Source organism: Rhinoderma darwinii, chromosome 3 (assembly GCF_050947455.1).
Source record: "Rhinoderma darwinii isolate aRhiDar2 chromosome 3, aRhiDar2.hap1, whole genome shotgun sequence".
NCBI classification, from domain to species: Eukaryota; Metazoa; Chordata; class Amphibia; order Anura; family Rhinodermatidae; genus Rhinoderma; species Rhinoderma darwinii.
Window position 1 is genome coordinate 261,010,733 of NC_134689.1, and position 14,672 is coordinate 261,025,404.

Consider the following 14,672-nt stretch of genomic DNA (forward strand, 5'->3'; position numbering starts at 1 on the left):
TACACAGGTGCTTAAAACTGTACACAATATTCCATGTATGGTCTAACCGGTGATTTATAGAAATGCAGAGTTTGTTGCATGAAATCATCTTAGAGGTTCAATTTCAACCTTAAGGACAAAAATAATATCTTGATTTTGCCTCTTTGTATTCCGATAGTCATAACTTTATTATTTTTCCGTCCTCATAGTCATATAAGGGCTTGTTTTTAGCGAGACAAGTTCTTGTTTTTAATGGCAGCATTTAATGTACCATATAATGTACTGAAGAAAACTCTTTGTGGGGTGGAATGGAAAACACAAAAGCAATTTGTCCAATGCTTTTTGAGTAGTAAAAATTGCAAGTTTATTTTATTATTCAGGTTAATAGGATATCAATATGAATACACGTTTGCATGTATTTTCTACTGACGTGACGTGAATCTTTTGTGTAAAAGTGGCCGATTAGCTCAGTTGGTTAGAGCGTGGTGCTAATAACGCCAAGGTCACGGGTTTCTATCCCCGTATGGGCCATGAAAGCTCACTTTTGTTACATGCTTGTTACAGTGTTGAATAGTTGATAATATTGAAAAAAGGTCCATCAAATTCAACCTATAAACCTGCCGTGTTGATCCAGAGGAAGGCAAAAACTGTCTTGGAGTGCATTCCAATGTTGTCACTAGGGGAAAAATTCCTCCCTTACTCCAAATATGGCTATTAGAATAAATTCCTGGATCAAAGTTCCATCTCCAGAATCTGGAACAAATATGATGAAATTTTATATTTTTCAAAAAAACACTTTTCAATGTGGCAGAGAGTTCAATCGTCGAACTGCTCTTACAGTAAAGAATCCCCGTCTGTGATGAGGTCCTTTAATTACCTTGCTTTCCCGTCTTTGCACGCATTCTAGTTCAGCAATGTCCTTCTCATACACAGGTGCTTAAAACTGTACACAATATTCCATGTATGGTCTAACCGGTGATTTATAGAAATGCAGAGTTTGTTGCATGAAATCATCTTAGAGGTTCAATTTCAACCTTAAGGACAAAAATAATATCTTGATTTTGCCTCTTTGTATTCTGATAGTCATAACTTTATTATTTTTCCGTCCTCATAGTCATATAAGGGCTTGTTTTTAGCGAGACAAGTTCTTGTTTTTAATGGCAGCATTTAATGTACCATATAATGTACTGAAAGAAAACTCTTTGTGGGGTGGAATGGAAAAATAATATCTTGATTTTGCCTCTTTGTATTCCGATAGTCATAACTTTATTATTTTTCCGTCCTCATAGTCATATACGGGCTTGTTTTTAGCGAGACAAGTTGTCATTAGGGGAAAAATTCCTCCCTTACTCCAAATATGGCTATTAGAATAAATTCCTGGATCAAAGTTCCATCTCCAGAATCTGGTACAAATATGATGAAATTTTATATTTTTCAAAAAAACACTTTTCAATGTGGCAGAGAGTTCAATCGTCGAACTGCTCTTACAGTAAAGAATCCCCGTCTGTGATGAGGTCCTTTAATTACCTTGCTTTCCCTTCTTTGCACGCATTCTAGTTCAGCAATGTCCTTCTCATACACAGGTGCTTAAAACTGTACACAATATTCCATGTATGGTGTAACCGGTGATTTATAGAAATGCAGAGTTTGTTGCATGAAATCATCTTAGAGGTTCAATTTCAACTTTAAGGACAAAAATAATATCTTGATTTTGCCTCTTTGTATTCCAATAGTCATAACTTTATTATTTTTCCGTCCTCATAGTCATATAAGGGCTTGTTTTTAGCGAGACAAGTTCTTGTTTTTAATGGCAGCATTTAATGTACCATATAATGTACTGAAAGAAAACTCTTTGTGGGGTGGAATGGAAAACACAAAAGCAATTTGTCCAATGCTTTTTGAGTAGTAAAAATTGCAAGTTTATTTTATTATTCAGGTTAATAGGATATCAATATGAATACACGTTTGCATGTATTTTCTACTGACGTGACGTGAATCTGTGGTGTAAAAGTGGCTGGTTAGCTCAGTTGGTTAGAGTGTGGTGCTAATAACGCCAAGGTCACGGGTTTGATCCCCGTACGGGCCATGGAAGCTCACTTTTGTTACATGCTTGTTACAGAGTTGAATAGTTGATAATATTGAAAAAAGGTCCATCAAATTCAACCTATAAACCTGCCGTGTTGATCCAGAGGAAGGCAAAAACTGTCTTGGAGTGCATTCCAATTTTCTCATTAGGGGAAAAATTCCTCCCTTACTCCAAATATGGCTATTAGAATAAATTCCTGGATCAAAGTTCCATCTCCAGAATCTGGTACAAATATGATGAAATTTTATATTTTTCAAAAAAACACTTTTCAATGTGGCAGAGAGTTCAATCGTCGAACTGCTCTTACAGTAAAGAATCCCCGTCTGTGATGAGGTCCTTTAATTACCTTGCTTTCCCTTCTTTGCACGCATTCTAGTTCAGCAATGTCCTTCTCATACACAGGTGCTTAAAACTGTACACAATATTCCATGTATGGTCTAACCGGTGATTTATAGAAATGCAGAGTTTGTTGCATGAAATCATCTTAGAGGTTCAATTTCAACCTTAAGGACAAAAATAATATCTTGATTTTGCCTCTTTGTATTCTGATAGTCATAACTTTATTATTTTTCCGTCCTCATAGTCATATAAGGGCTTGTTTTTAGCGAGACAAGTTCTTGTTTTTAATGGCAGCATTTAATGTACCATATAATGTACTGAAAGAAAACTCTTTGTGGGGTGGAATGGAAAAATAATATCTTGATTTTGCCTCTTTGTATTCCGATAGTCATAACTTTATTATTTTTCCGTCCTCATAGTCATATAAGGGCTTGTTTTTAGCGAGACAAGTTCTTGTTTTTAATGTCAGCATTTAATGTACCATATAATGTACTGAAAGAAAACTCTCTGTGGGGTGGAATGGAAAACACAAAAGCAATTTGTCCAATGCTTTTTGAGTAGTAAAAATTGCAAGTTTATTTTATTATTCAGGTTAATAGGATATCAATATGAATACACGTTTGCATGTATTTTCTACTGACGTGACGTGAATCTTTGGTGTAAAAGTGGCCGGTTAGCTCAGTTGGTTAGAGCGTGGTGCTAATAACGCCAAGGTCACGGGTTCGATCCCCGTACGGGCCATGGAAGCTCACTTTTGTTACATGCTTGTTACAGAGTTGAATAGTTGATAATATTGAAAAAAGGTCCATCAAATTCAACCTATAAACCTGCCGTGTTGATCCAGAGGAAGGCAAAAACTTTCTTGGAGTGCATTCCAATGTTGTCATTAGGGGAAAAATTCCTCCCTTACTCCAAATATGGCTATTAGAATAAATTCCTGGATCAAAGTTCCATCTCCAGAATCTGGTACAAATATGATGAAATTTTATATTTTTCAAAAAAACACTTTTCAATGTGGCAGAGAGTTCAATCGTCGAACTGCTCTTACAGTAAAGAATCCCCGTCTGTGATGAGGTCCTTTAATTACCTTGCTTTCCCTTCTTTGCACGCATTCTAGTTCAGCAATGTCCTTCTCATACACAGGTGCTTAAAACTGTACACAATATTCCATGTATGGTCTAACCGGTGATTTATAGAAATGCAGAGTTTGTTGCATGAAATCATCTTAGAGGTTCAATTTCAACCTTAAGGACAAAAATAATATCTTGATTTTGCCTCTTTGTATTCCGATAGTCATAACTTTATTATTTTTCCGTCCTCATAGTCATATAAGGGCTTGTTTTTAGCGAGAAAAGTTCTTGTTTTTAATGGCAGCATTTAATGTACCATATAATGTACTGAAAGAAAACTCTTTGTGGGGTGGAATGGAAAAATAATATCTTAATTTTGCCTCTTTGTATTCCGATAGTCATAACTTTATTATTTTTCCGTCCTCATAGTCATACAAGGGTTTGTTTTTAGCGAGACAAGTTCTTGTTTTTAATGGCAGCATTTAATGTACCATATAATGTACTGAAGAAAACTCTTTGTGGGGTGGAATGGAAAACACAAAAGCAATTTGTCCAATGCTTTTTGAGTAGTAAAAATTGCAAGTTTATTTTATTATTCAGGTTAATAGGATATCAATATGAATACACGTTTGCATGTATTTTCTACTGACGTGACGTGAATCTTTGGTGTAAAAGTGGCCTGTTAGCTCAGTCGGTTAGAGCGTGGTGCTAATAACGCCAAGGTCACGGGTTCGATCCCCATATGGGCAATGTCAGCTCACTTTTGTTACAGAGTTGAATAGTTGATAATATTGAAAAAAGGTCCATCAAATTCAACCTATAAACCTGCCGTGTTGATCCAGAGGAAGGCAAAAACTGTCTTGGAGTGCATTCCAATGTTGTCATTAGGGGGAAAATTCCTCCCTTACTCCAAATATGGCTATTAGAATAAATTCCTGGATTAAAGTTCCATCTCCAGAATCTGGTACAAATATGATGAAATTTTATATTTTTCAAAAAAACACTTTTCAATGTGGCAGAGAGTTCAATCGTCGAACTGCTCTTACAGTAAAGAATCCCCGTCTGTGATGAGGTCCTTTAATTACCTTGCTTTCCCTTCTTTGCACGCATTCTATTTCAGCAATGTCCTTCTCATACACAGGTGCTTAAAACTGTACACAATATTCCATGTATGGTCTAACCGGTGATTTATAGAAATGCAGAGTTTGTTGCATGAAATCATCTTAGAGGTTCAATTTCAACCTTAAGGACAAAAATAATATCTTGATTTTGCCTCTTTGTATTCCGATAGTCATAACTTTATTATTTTTCCGTCCTCATAGTCATATAAGGGCTTGTTTTTAGCGAGAAAAGTTCTTGTTTTTAATGGCAGCATTTAATGTACCATATAATGTACTGAAAGAAAACTCTTTGTGGGGTGGAATGGAAAAATAATATCTTAATTTTGCCTCTTTGTATTCTGATAGTCATAACTTTATTATTTTTCCGTCCTCATAGTCATACAAGGGCTTGTTTTTAGCGAGACAAGTTCTTGTTTTTAATGGCAGCATTTAATGTACCATATAATGTACTGAAGAAAACTCTTTGTGGGGTGGAATGGAAAACACAAAAGCAATTTGTCCAATGCTTTTTGAGTAGTAAAAATTGCAAGTTTATTTCATTATTCAGGTTAATAGGATATCAATATGAATACACGTTTGCATGTATTTTCTACTGACGTGACGTGAATCTTTGGTGTAAAAGTGGCCTGTTAGCTCAGTTGGTTAGAGCGTGGTGCTAATAACGCCAAGGTCACGGGTTCGATCCCCATATGGGCAATGTAAGCTCACTTTTGTTACAGAGTTGAATAGTTGATAATATTGAAAAAAGGTCCATCAAATTCAACCTATAAACCTGCCGTGTTGATCCAGAGGAAGGCAAAAACTGTCTTGGAGTGCATTCCAATGTTGTCATTAGGGGGAAAATTCCTCCCTTACTCCAAATATGGCTATTAGAATAAATTCCTGGATCAAAGTTCCATCTCCAGAATCTGGTACAAATATGATGAAATTTTATATTTTTCAAAAAAACACTTTTCAATGTGGCAGAGAGTTCAATCGTCGAACTGCTCTTACAGTAAAGAATCCCCGTCTGTGATGAGGTCCTTTAATTACCTTGCTTTCCCTTCTTTGTACGCATTCTAGTTCAGCAATGTCCTTCTCATACACAGGTGCTCAAAACTGTACACAATATTCCATGTATGGTCTAACCGGTGATTTATAGAAATGCAGAGTTTGTTGCATGAAATCATCTTAGAGGTCCAATTTCAACCTTAAGGACAAAAATAATATCTTGATTTTGCCTCTTTGTATTCCGATAGTCATAACTTTATTATTTTTCCGTCCTCATAGTCATATAAGGGCTTGTTTTTAGCGAGACAAGTTCTTGTTTTTAATGGCAGCATTTAATGTACCATATAATGTACTGAAAGAAAACTCTTTGTGGGGTGGAATGGAAAACACAAAAGCAATTTGTCCAATGCTTTTTGAGTAGTAAAAATTGCAAGTTTATTTTATTATTCAGGTTAATAGGATATCAATATGAATACACGTTTGCATGTATTTTCTACTGACGTGACGTGAATCTTTGGTGTAAAAGTGGCCGGTTAGCTCAGTTGGTTAGAGCGTGGTGCTAATAACGCCAAGGTCACGGGTTCGATCCCCGTACGGGTCATGGAAGCTCACTTTTGTTACAGAGTTGAATAGTTGATAATATTGAAAAAAGGTCCATCAAATTCAACCTATAAACCTGCCGTGTTGATCCAGAGGAAGGCAAAAACTGTCTTGGAGTGCATTCCAATGTTGTCATTAGGGGAAAAATTCCTCCCTTACTCCAAATATGGCTATTAGAATAAATTCCTGGATCAAAGCTCCATCTCCAGAATCTGGTACAAATATGATGACATTTTATATTTTTCAAAAAAACACTTTTCAATGTGGCAGAGAGTTCAATCGTCGAACTGCTCTTACAGTAAAGAATCCCCGTCTGTGATGAGGTCCTTTAATTACCTTGCTTTCCCTTCTTTGCACGCATTCTAGTTCAGCAATGTCCTTCTCATACACAGGTGCTCAAAACTGTACACAATATTCCATGTATGGTCTAACCGGTGATTTATAGAAATGCAGAGTTTGTTGCATGAAATCATCTTAGAGGTCCAATTTCAACCTTAAGGACAAAAATAATATCTTGATTTTGCCTCTTTGTATTCCGATAGTCATAACTTTATTATTTTTCCGTCCTCATAGTCATATAAGGGCTTGTTTTTAGCGAGACAAGTTCTTGTTTTTAATGGCAGCATTTAATGTACCATATAATGTACTGAAGAAAACTCTTTGTGGGGTGGAATGGAAAACACAAAAGCAATTTGTCCAATGCTTTTTGAGTAGTAAAAATTGCAAGTTTATTTTATTATTCAGGTTAATAGGATATCAATATGAATACACGTTTGCATGTATTTTCTACTGACGTGACGTGAATTTTTGGTGTAAAAGTGGCCGGTTAGCTCAGTTGGTTAGAGCGTGGTGCTAATAACGCGAAGGTCACGGGTTCGATCCCCGTACGGGCCATGGAAGCTCACTTTTGTTACAGAGTTGAATAGTTGATAATATTGAAAAAAGGTCCATCAAATTCAACCTATAAACCTGCCGTGTTGATCCAGAGGAAGGCAAAAACTGTCTTGGAGTGCATTCCAATGTTGTCATTAGGGGAAAAATTCCTCCCTTACTCCAAATATGGCTATTAGAATAAATTCCTGGATCAAAGTTCCATCTCCAGAATCTGGTACAAATATGATGAAATTTTATATTTTTCAAAAAAACACTTTTCAATGTGGCAGAGAGTTCAATCGTCGAACTGCTCTTACAGTAAAGAATCCCCGTCTGTGATGAGGTCCTTTAATTACCTTGCTTTCCCTTCTTTGTACGCATTCTAGTTCAGCAATGTCCTTCTCATACACAGGTGCTCAAAACTGTACACAATATTCCATGTATGGTCTAACCGGTGATTTATAGAAATGCAGAGTTTGTTGCATGAAATCATCTTAGAGGTCCAATTTCAACCTTAAGGACAAAAATAATATCTTGATTTTGCCTCTTTGTATTCCGATAGTCATAACTTTATTATTTTTCCGTCCTCATAGTCATATAAGGGCTTGTTTTTAGCGAGACAAGTTCTTGTTTTTAATGGCAGCATTTAATGTACCATATAATGTACTGAAGAAAACTCTTTGTGGGGTGGAATGGAAAACACAAAAGCAATTTGTCCAATGCTTTTTGAGTAGTAAAAATTGCAAGTTTATTTTATTATTCAGGTTAATAGGATATCAATATGAATACACGTTTGCATGTATTTTCTACTGACGTGACGTGAATCTTTGGTGTAAAAGTGGCCGGTTAGCTCAGTTGGTTAGAGCGTGGTGCTAATAACGCCAAGGTCGCGGGTTCGATCCCCGTATGGGCCATGGACGCTCACTTTTGTTACATGCTTGTTACAGAGCTGAATAGTTGATAATATTGAAAAAAGGTCCATCAAATTCAACCTATAAACCTGCTGTGTTGATCCAGAGGAAGGCAAAAACTGTCTTGGAGTGCATTCCAATGTTGTCACTAGGGGAAAAATTCCTCCCTTACTCCAAATATGGCTATTAGAATAAATTCCTGGATCAAAGTTCCATCTCCAGAATCTGGAACAAATATGATGACATTTTATATTTTTCAAAAAAACACTTTTCAATGTGGCAGAGAGTTCAATCGTCGAACTGCTCTTACAGTAAAGAATCCCCGTCTGTGATGAGGTCCTTTAATTACCTTGCTTTCCCTTCTTTGCACGCATTCTAGTTCAGCAATGTCCTTCTCATACACAGGTGCTTAAAACTGTACACAATATTCCATGTATGGTCTAACCGGTGATTTATAGAAATGCAGAGTTTGTTGCATGAAATCATCTTAGAGGTTCAATTTCAACCTTAAGGACAAAAATAATATCTTGATTTTGCCTCTTTGTATTCCGATAGTCATAACTTTATTATTTTTCCGTCCTCATAGTCATATAAGGGCTTGTTTTTAGCGAGACAAGTTCTTGTTTTTAATGGCAGCATTTAATGTACCATATAATGTACTGAAGAAAACTCTTTGTGGGGTGGAATGGAAAACACAAAAGCAATTTGTCCAATGCTTTTTGAGTAGTAAAAATTGCAAGTTTATTTTATTATTCAGGTTAATAGGATATCAATATGAATACACGTTTGCATGTATTTTCTACTGACGTGACGTGAATCTTTTGTGTAAAAGTGGCCGATTAGCTCAGTTGGTTAGAGCGTGGTGCTAATAACGCCAAGGTCACGGGTTTCTATCCCCGTATGGGCCATGAAAGCTCACTTTTGTTACATGCTTGTTACAGAGTTGAATAGTTGATAATATTGAAAAAAGGTCCATCAAATTCAACCTATAAACCTGCCGTGTTGATCCAGAGGAAGGCAAAAACTGTCTTGGAGTGCATTCCAATGTTGTCATTAGGGGGAAAAATTCCTCCCTTACTCCAAATATGGCTATTAGAATAAATTCCTGGATCAAAGTTCCATCTCCAGAATCTGGAACAAATATGATGAAATTTTATATTTTTCAAAAAAACACTTTTCAATGTGGCAGAGAGTTCAATCGTCGAACTGCTCTTACAGTAAAGAATCCCCGTCTGTGATGAGGTCCTTTAATTACCTTGCTTTCCCTTCTTTGCACGCATTCTAGTTCAGCAATGTCCTTCTCATACACAGGTGCTTAAAACTGTACACAATATTCCATGTATGGTCTAACCGGTGATTTATAGAAATGCAGAGTTTGTTGCATGAAATCATCTTAGAGGTCCAATTTCAACCTTAAGGACAAAAATAATATCTTGATTTTGCCTCTTTGTATTCCGATAGTCATAACTTTATTATTTTTCCGTCCTCATAGTCATATAAGGGCTTGTTTTTAGCGAGACAAGTTCTTGTTTTTAATGGCAGCATTTAATGTACCATATAATGTACTGAAGAAAACTCTTTGTGGGTGGAATGGAAAACACAAAAGCAATTTGTCCAATGCTTTTTGAGTAGTACAAATTTCAAGTTTATTTTATTATTCAGGTTAATAGGATATCAATATGAATACACGTTTGCATGTATTTTCTACTGACGTGACGTGAATCTTTGGTGTAAAAGTGGCCGGTTAGCTCAGTTGGTTAGAGCGTGGTGCTAATAACGCCAAGGTCACGGGTCCGATCCCCGTATGGGCCATGGAAGCTCACTTTTGTTACATGCTTATTGAATAGTTGATAATATTGAAAAAAGGTCCATCAAATTCAACCTATAAACCTGCCGTGTTGATCCAGAGGAAGGCAAAAACTGTCTTGGAGTGCATTCCAATGTTGTCACTAGGGGAAAAATTCCTCCCTTACTCCAAATATGGCTATTAGAATAAATTCCTGGATCAAAGTTCCATCTCCAGAATCTGGAACAAATATGATGACATTTTATATTTTTCAAAAAAACACTTTTCATTGTGGCAGAGAGTTCAATCGTCGAACTGCTCTTACAGTAAAGAATCCCCGTCTGTGATGAGGTCCTTTAATTACCTTGCTTTCCCTTCTTTGCACGCATTCTAGTTCAGCAATGTCCTTCTCATACACAGGTGCTTAAAACTGTACACAATATTCCATGTATGGTCTAACCGGTGATTTATAGAAATGCAGAGTTTGTTGCATGAAATCATCTTAGAGGTTCAATTTCAACCTTAAGGACAAAAATAATATCTTGATTTTGCCTCTTTGTATTCCGATAGTCATAACTTTATTATTTTTCCGTCCTCATAGTCATATAAGGGCTTGTTTTTAGCGAGACAAGTTCTTGTTTTTAATGGCAGCATTTAATGTACCATATAATGTACTGAAGAAAACTCTTTGTGGGGTGGAATGGAAAACACAAAAGCAATTTGTCCAATGCTTTTTGAGTAGTAAAAATTGCAAGTTTATTTTATTATTCAGGTTAATAGGATATCAATATGAATACACGTTTGCATGTATTTTCTACTGACGTGACGTGAATCTTTTGTGTAAAAGTGGCCGATTAGCTCAGTTGGTTAGAGCGTGGTGCTAATAACGCCAAGGTCACGGGTTTCTATCCACGTATGGGCCATGAAAGCTCACTTTTGTTACATGCTTGTTACAGAGTTGAATAGTTGATAATATTGAAAAAAGGTCCATCAAATTCAACCTATAAACCTGCCGTGTTGATCCAGAGGAAGGCAAAAACTGTCTTGGAGTGCATTCCAATGTTGTCATTAGGGGAAAAATTCCTCCCTTACTCCAAATATGGCTATTAGAATAAATTCCTGGATCAAAGTTCCATCTCCAGAATCTGGAACAAATATGATGAAATTTTATATTTTTCAAAAAAACACTTTTCAATGTGGCAGAGAGTTCAATCGTCGAACTGCTCTTACAGTAAAGAATCCCCGTCTGTGATGAGGTCCTTTAATTACCTTGCTTTCCCTTCTTTGCACGCATTCTAGTTCAGCAATGTCCTTCTCATACACAGGTGCTTAAAACTGTACACAATATTCCATGTATGGTCTAACCGGTGATTTATAGAAATGCAGAGTTTGTTGCATGAAATCATCTTAGAGGTCCAATTTCAACCTTAAGGACAAAAATAATATCTTGATTTTGCCTCTTTGTATTCCGATAGTCATAACTTTATTATTTTTCCGTCCTCATAGTCATATAAGGGCTTGTTTTTAGCGAGACAAGTTCTTGTTTTTAATGGCAGCATTTAATGTACCATATAATGTACTGAAGAAAACTCTTTGTGGGGTGGAATGGAAAACACAAAAGCAATTTGTCCAATGCTTTTTGAGTAGTAAAAATTGCAAGTTTATTTTATTATTCAGGTTAATAGGATATCAATATGAATACACGTTTGCATGTATTTTCTACTGACGTGACGTGAATCTTTTGTGTAAAAGTGGCCGATTAGCTCAGTTGGTTAGAGCGTGGTGCTAATAACGCCAAGGTCACGGGTTTCTATCCCCGTATGGGCCATGAAAGCTCACTTTTGTTACATGCTTGTTACAGAGTTGAATAGTTGATAATATTGAAAAAAGGTCCATCAAATTCAACCTATAAACCTGCCGTGTTGATCCAGAGGAAGGCAAAAACTGTCTTGGAGTGCATTCCAATGTTGTCATTAGGGGAAAAATTCCTCCCTTACTCCAAATATGGCTATTAGAATAAATTCCTGGATCAAAGTTCCATCTCCAGAATCTGGAACAAATATGATGAAATTTTATATTTTTCAAAAAAACACTTTTCAATGTGGCAGAGAGTTCAATCGTCGAACTGCTCTTACAGTAAAGAATCCCCGTCTGTGATGAGGTCCTTTAATTACCTTGCTTTCCCTTCTTTGCACGCATTCTAGTTCAGCAATGTCCTTCTCATACACAGGTGCTTAAAACTGTACACAATATTCCATGTATGGTCTAACCGGTGATTTATAGAAATGCAGAGTTTGTTGCATGAAATCATCTTAGAGGTCCAATTTCAACCTTAAGGACAAAAATAATATCTTGATTTTGCCTCTTTGTATTCCGATAGTCATAACTTTATTATTTTTCCGTCCTCATAGTCATATAAGGGCTTGTTTTTAGCGAGACAAGTTCTTGTTTTTAATGGCAGCATTTAATGTACCATATAATGTACTGAAGAAAACTCTTTGTGGGTGGAATGGAAAACACAAAAGCAATTTGTCCAATGCTTTTTGAGTAGTACAAATTTCAAGTTTATTTTATTATTCAGGTTAATAGGATATCAATATGAATACACGTTTGCATGTATTTTCTACTGACGTGACGTGAATCTTTGGTGTAAAAGTGGCCGGTTAGCTCAGTTGGTTAGAGCGTGGTGCTAATAACGCCAAGGTCACGGGTTCGATCCCCGTATGGGCCATGGAAGCTCACTTTTGTTACATGCTTGTTACAGAGTTGAATAGTTGATAATATTGAAAAAAGGTCCATCAAATTCAACCTATAAACCTGCCGTGTTGATCCAGAGGAAGGCAAAAACTGTCTTGGAGTGCATTCCAATGTTGTCATTAGGGGAAAAATTCCTCCCTTACTCCAAATATGGCTATTAGAATAAATTCCTGGATCAAAGTTCCATCTCCAGAATCTGGAACAAATATGATGAAATTTTATATTTTTCAAAAAAACACTTTTCAATGTGGCAGAGAGTTCAATCGTCGAACTGCTCTTACAGTAAAGAATCCCCGTCTGTGATGAGGTCCTTTAATTACCTTGCTTTCCCTTCTTTGCACGCATTCTAGTTCAGCAATGTCCTTCTCATACACAGGTGCTTAAAACTGTACACAATATTCCATGTATGGTCTAACCGGTGATTTATAGAAATGCAGAGTTTGTTGCATGAAATCATCTTAGAGGTCCAATTTCAACCTTAAGGACAAAAATAATATCTTGATTTTGCCTCTTTGTATTCCGATAGTCATAACTTTATTATTTTTCCGTCCTCATAGTCATATAAGGGCTTGTTTTTAGCGAGACAAGTTCTTGTTTTTAATGGCAGCATTTAATGTACCATATAATGTACTGAAGAAAACTCTTTGTGGGTGGAATGGAAAACACAAAAGCAATTTGTCCAATGCTTTTTGAGTAGTACAAATTTCAAGTTTATTTTATTATTCAGGTTAATAGGATATCAATATGAATACACGTTTGCATGTATTTTCTACTGACGTGACGTGAATCTTTGGTGTAAAAGTGGCCGGTTAGCTCAGTTGGTTAGAGCGTGGTGCTAATAACGCCAAGGTCACGGGTTCGATCCCCGTATGGGCCATGGAAGCTCACTTTTGTTACATGCTTATTGAATAGTTGATAATATTGAAAAAAGGTCCATCAAATTCAACCTGTAAACCTGCCGTGTTGATCCAGAGGAAGGCAAAAACTGTCTTGGAGTGCATTCCAATGTTGTCATTAGGGGAAAAATTCCACCCTTACTCCAAATATGGCTATTAGAATAAATTCCTGGATCAAAGTTCCATCTCCAGAATCTGGTACAAATATGATGAAATTTTATATTTTTCAAAAAAACACTTTTCAATGTGGCAGAGAGTTCAATCGTCGAACTGCTCTTACAGTAAAGAATCCCCGTCTGTGATGAGGTCCTTTAATTACCTTGCTTTCCCTTCTTTGCACGCATTCTAGTTCAGCAATGTCCTTCTCATACACAGGTGCTTAAAACTGTACACAATATTCCATGTATGGTCTAACCGGTGATTTATAGAAATGCAGAGTTTGTTGCATGAAATCATCTTAGAGGTCCAATTTCAACCTTAAGGACAAAAATAATATCTTGATTTTGCCTCTTTGTATTCCGATAGTCATAACTTTATTATTTTTCCGTCCTCATAGTCATATAAGGGCTTGTTTTTAGCGAGACAAGTTCTTGTTTTTAATGGCAGCATTTAATGTACCATATAATGTACTGAAGAAAACTCTTTGTGGGTGGAATGGAAAACACAAAAGCAATTTGTCCAATGCTTTTTGAGTAGTACAAATTTCAAGTTTATTTTATTATTCAGGTTAATAGGATATCAATATGAATACACGTTTGCATGTATTTTCTACTGACGTGACGTGAATCTTTGGTGTAAAAGTGGCCGGTTAGCTCAGTTGGTTAGAGCGTGGTGCTAATAACGCCAAGGTCACGGGTCCGATCCCCGTATGGGCCATGGAAGCTCACTTTTGTTACATGCTTATTGAATAGTTGATAATATTGAAAAAAGGTCCATCAAATTCAACCTATAAACCTGCCGTGTTGATCCAGAGGAAGGCAAAAACTGTCTTGGAGTGCATTCCAATGTTGTCATTAGGGGAAAAATTCCTCCCTTACTCCAAATATGGCTATTAGAATAAATTACTGGATCAAAGTTTAATCTCCAGAATCTGGTACAAATATGATGAAATTTTATATTTTTCAAAAAAACACTTTTCAATGTGGCAGAGAGTTCAATCGTCGAACTGCTCTTACAGTAAAGAATCCCCGTCTGTGATGAGGTCCTTTAATTACCTTGCTTTCCCTTCTTTGCACGCATTCTAGTTCAGCAATGTCCTTCTCAT

At 36.4% G+C, this 14,672-nt stretch overlaps 5 non-coding genes across 5 annotated transcripts; all 5 read left to right on the top strand.

Moving 5' to 3' along the window:
* The first annotated feature begins 3,071 nt into the window (after positions 1-3,071).
* Positions 3,072-3,145, top strand: TRNAI-AAU (transfer RNA isoleucine (anticodon AAU)). The gene has a single exon. It is a non-coding gene; the product is annotated as a tRNA-Ile (tRNA).
* Positions 3,146-6,112: 2,967 nt separating this feature from the next.
* Positions 6,113-6,186, top strand: TRNAI-AAU (transfer RNA isoleucine (anticodon AAU)). Its single transcript has one exon. It is a non-coding gene; the product is annotated as a tRNA-Ile (tRNA).
* A 1,712-nt stretch (positions 6,187-7,898) lies between these two features.
* TRNAI-AAU (transfer RNA isoleucine (anticodon AAU)) lies at positions 7,899-7,972 on the top strand. The gene has a single exon. It is a non-coding gene; the product is annotated as a tRNA-Ile (tRNA).
* Positions 7,973-12,412: 4,440 nt separating this feature from the next.
* On the top strand, positions 12,413-12,486 carry TRNAI-AAU (transfer RNA isoleucine (anticodon AAU)). The gene has a single exon. It is a non-coding gene; the product is annotated as a tRNA-Ile (tRNA).
* Positions 12,487-13,315: 829 nt separating this feature from the next.
* Positions 13,316-13,389, top strand: TRNAI-AAU (transfer RNA isoleucine (anticodon AAU)). The gene has a single exon. It is a non-coding gene; the product is annotated as a tRNA-Ile (tRNA).
* Positions 13,390-14,672: the final 1,283 nt, after the last annotated feature.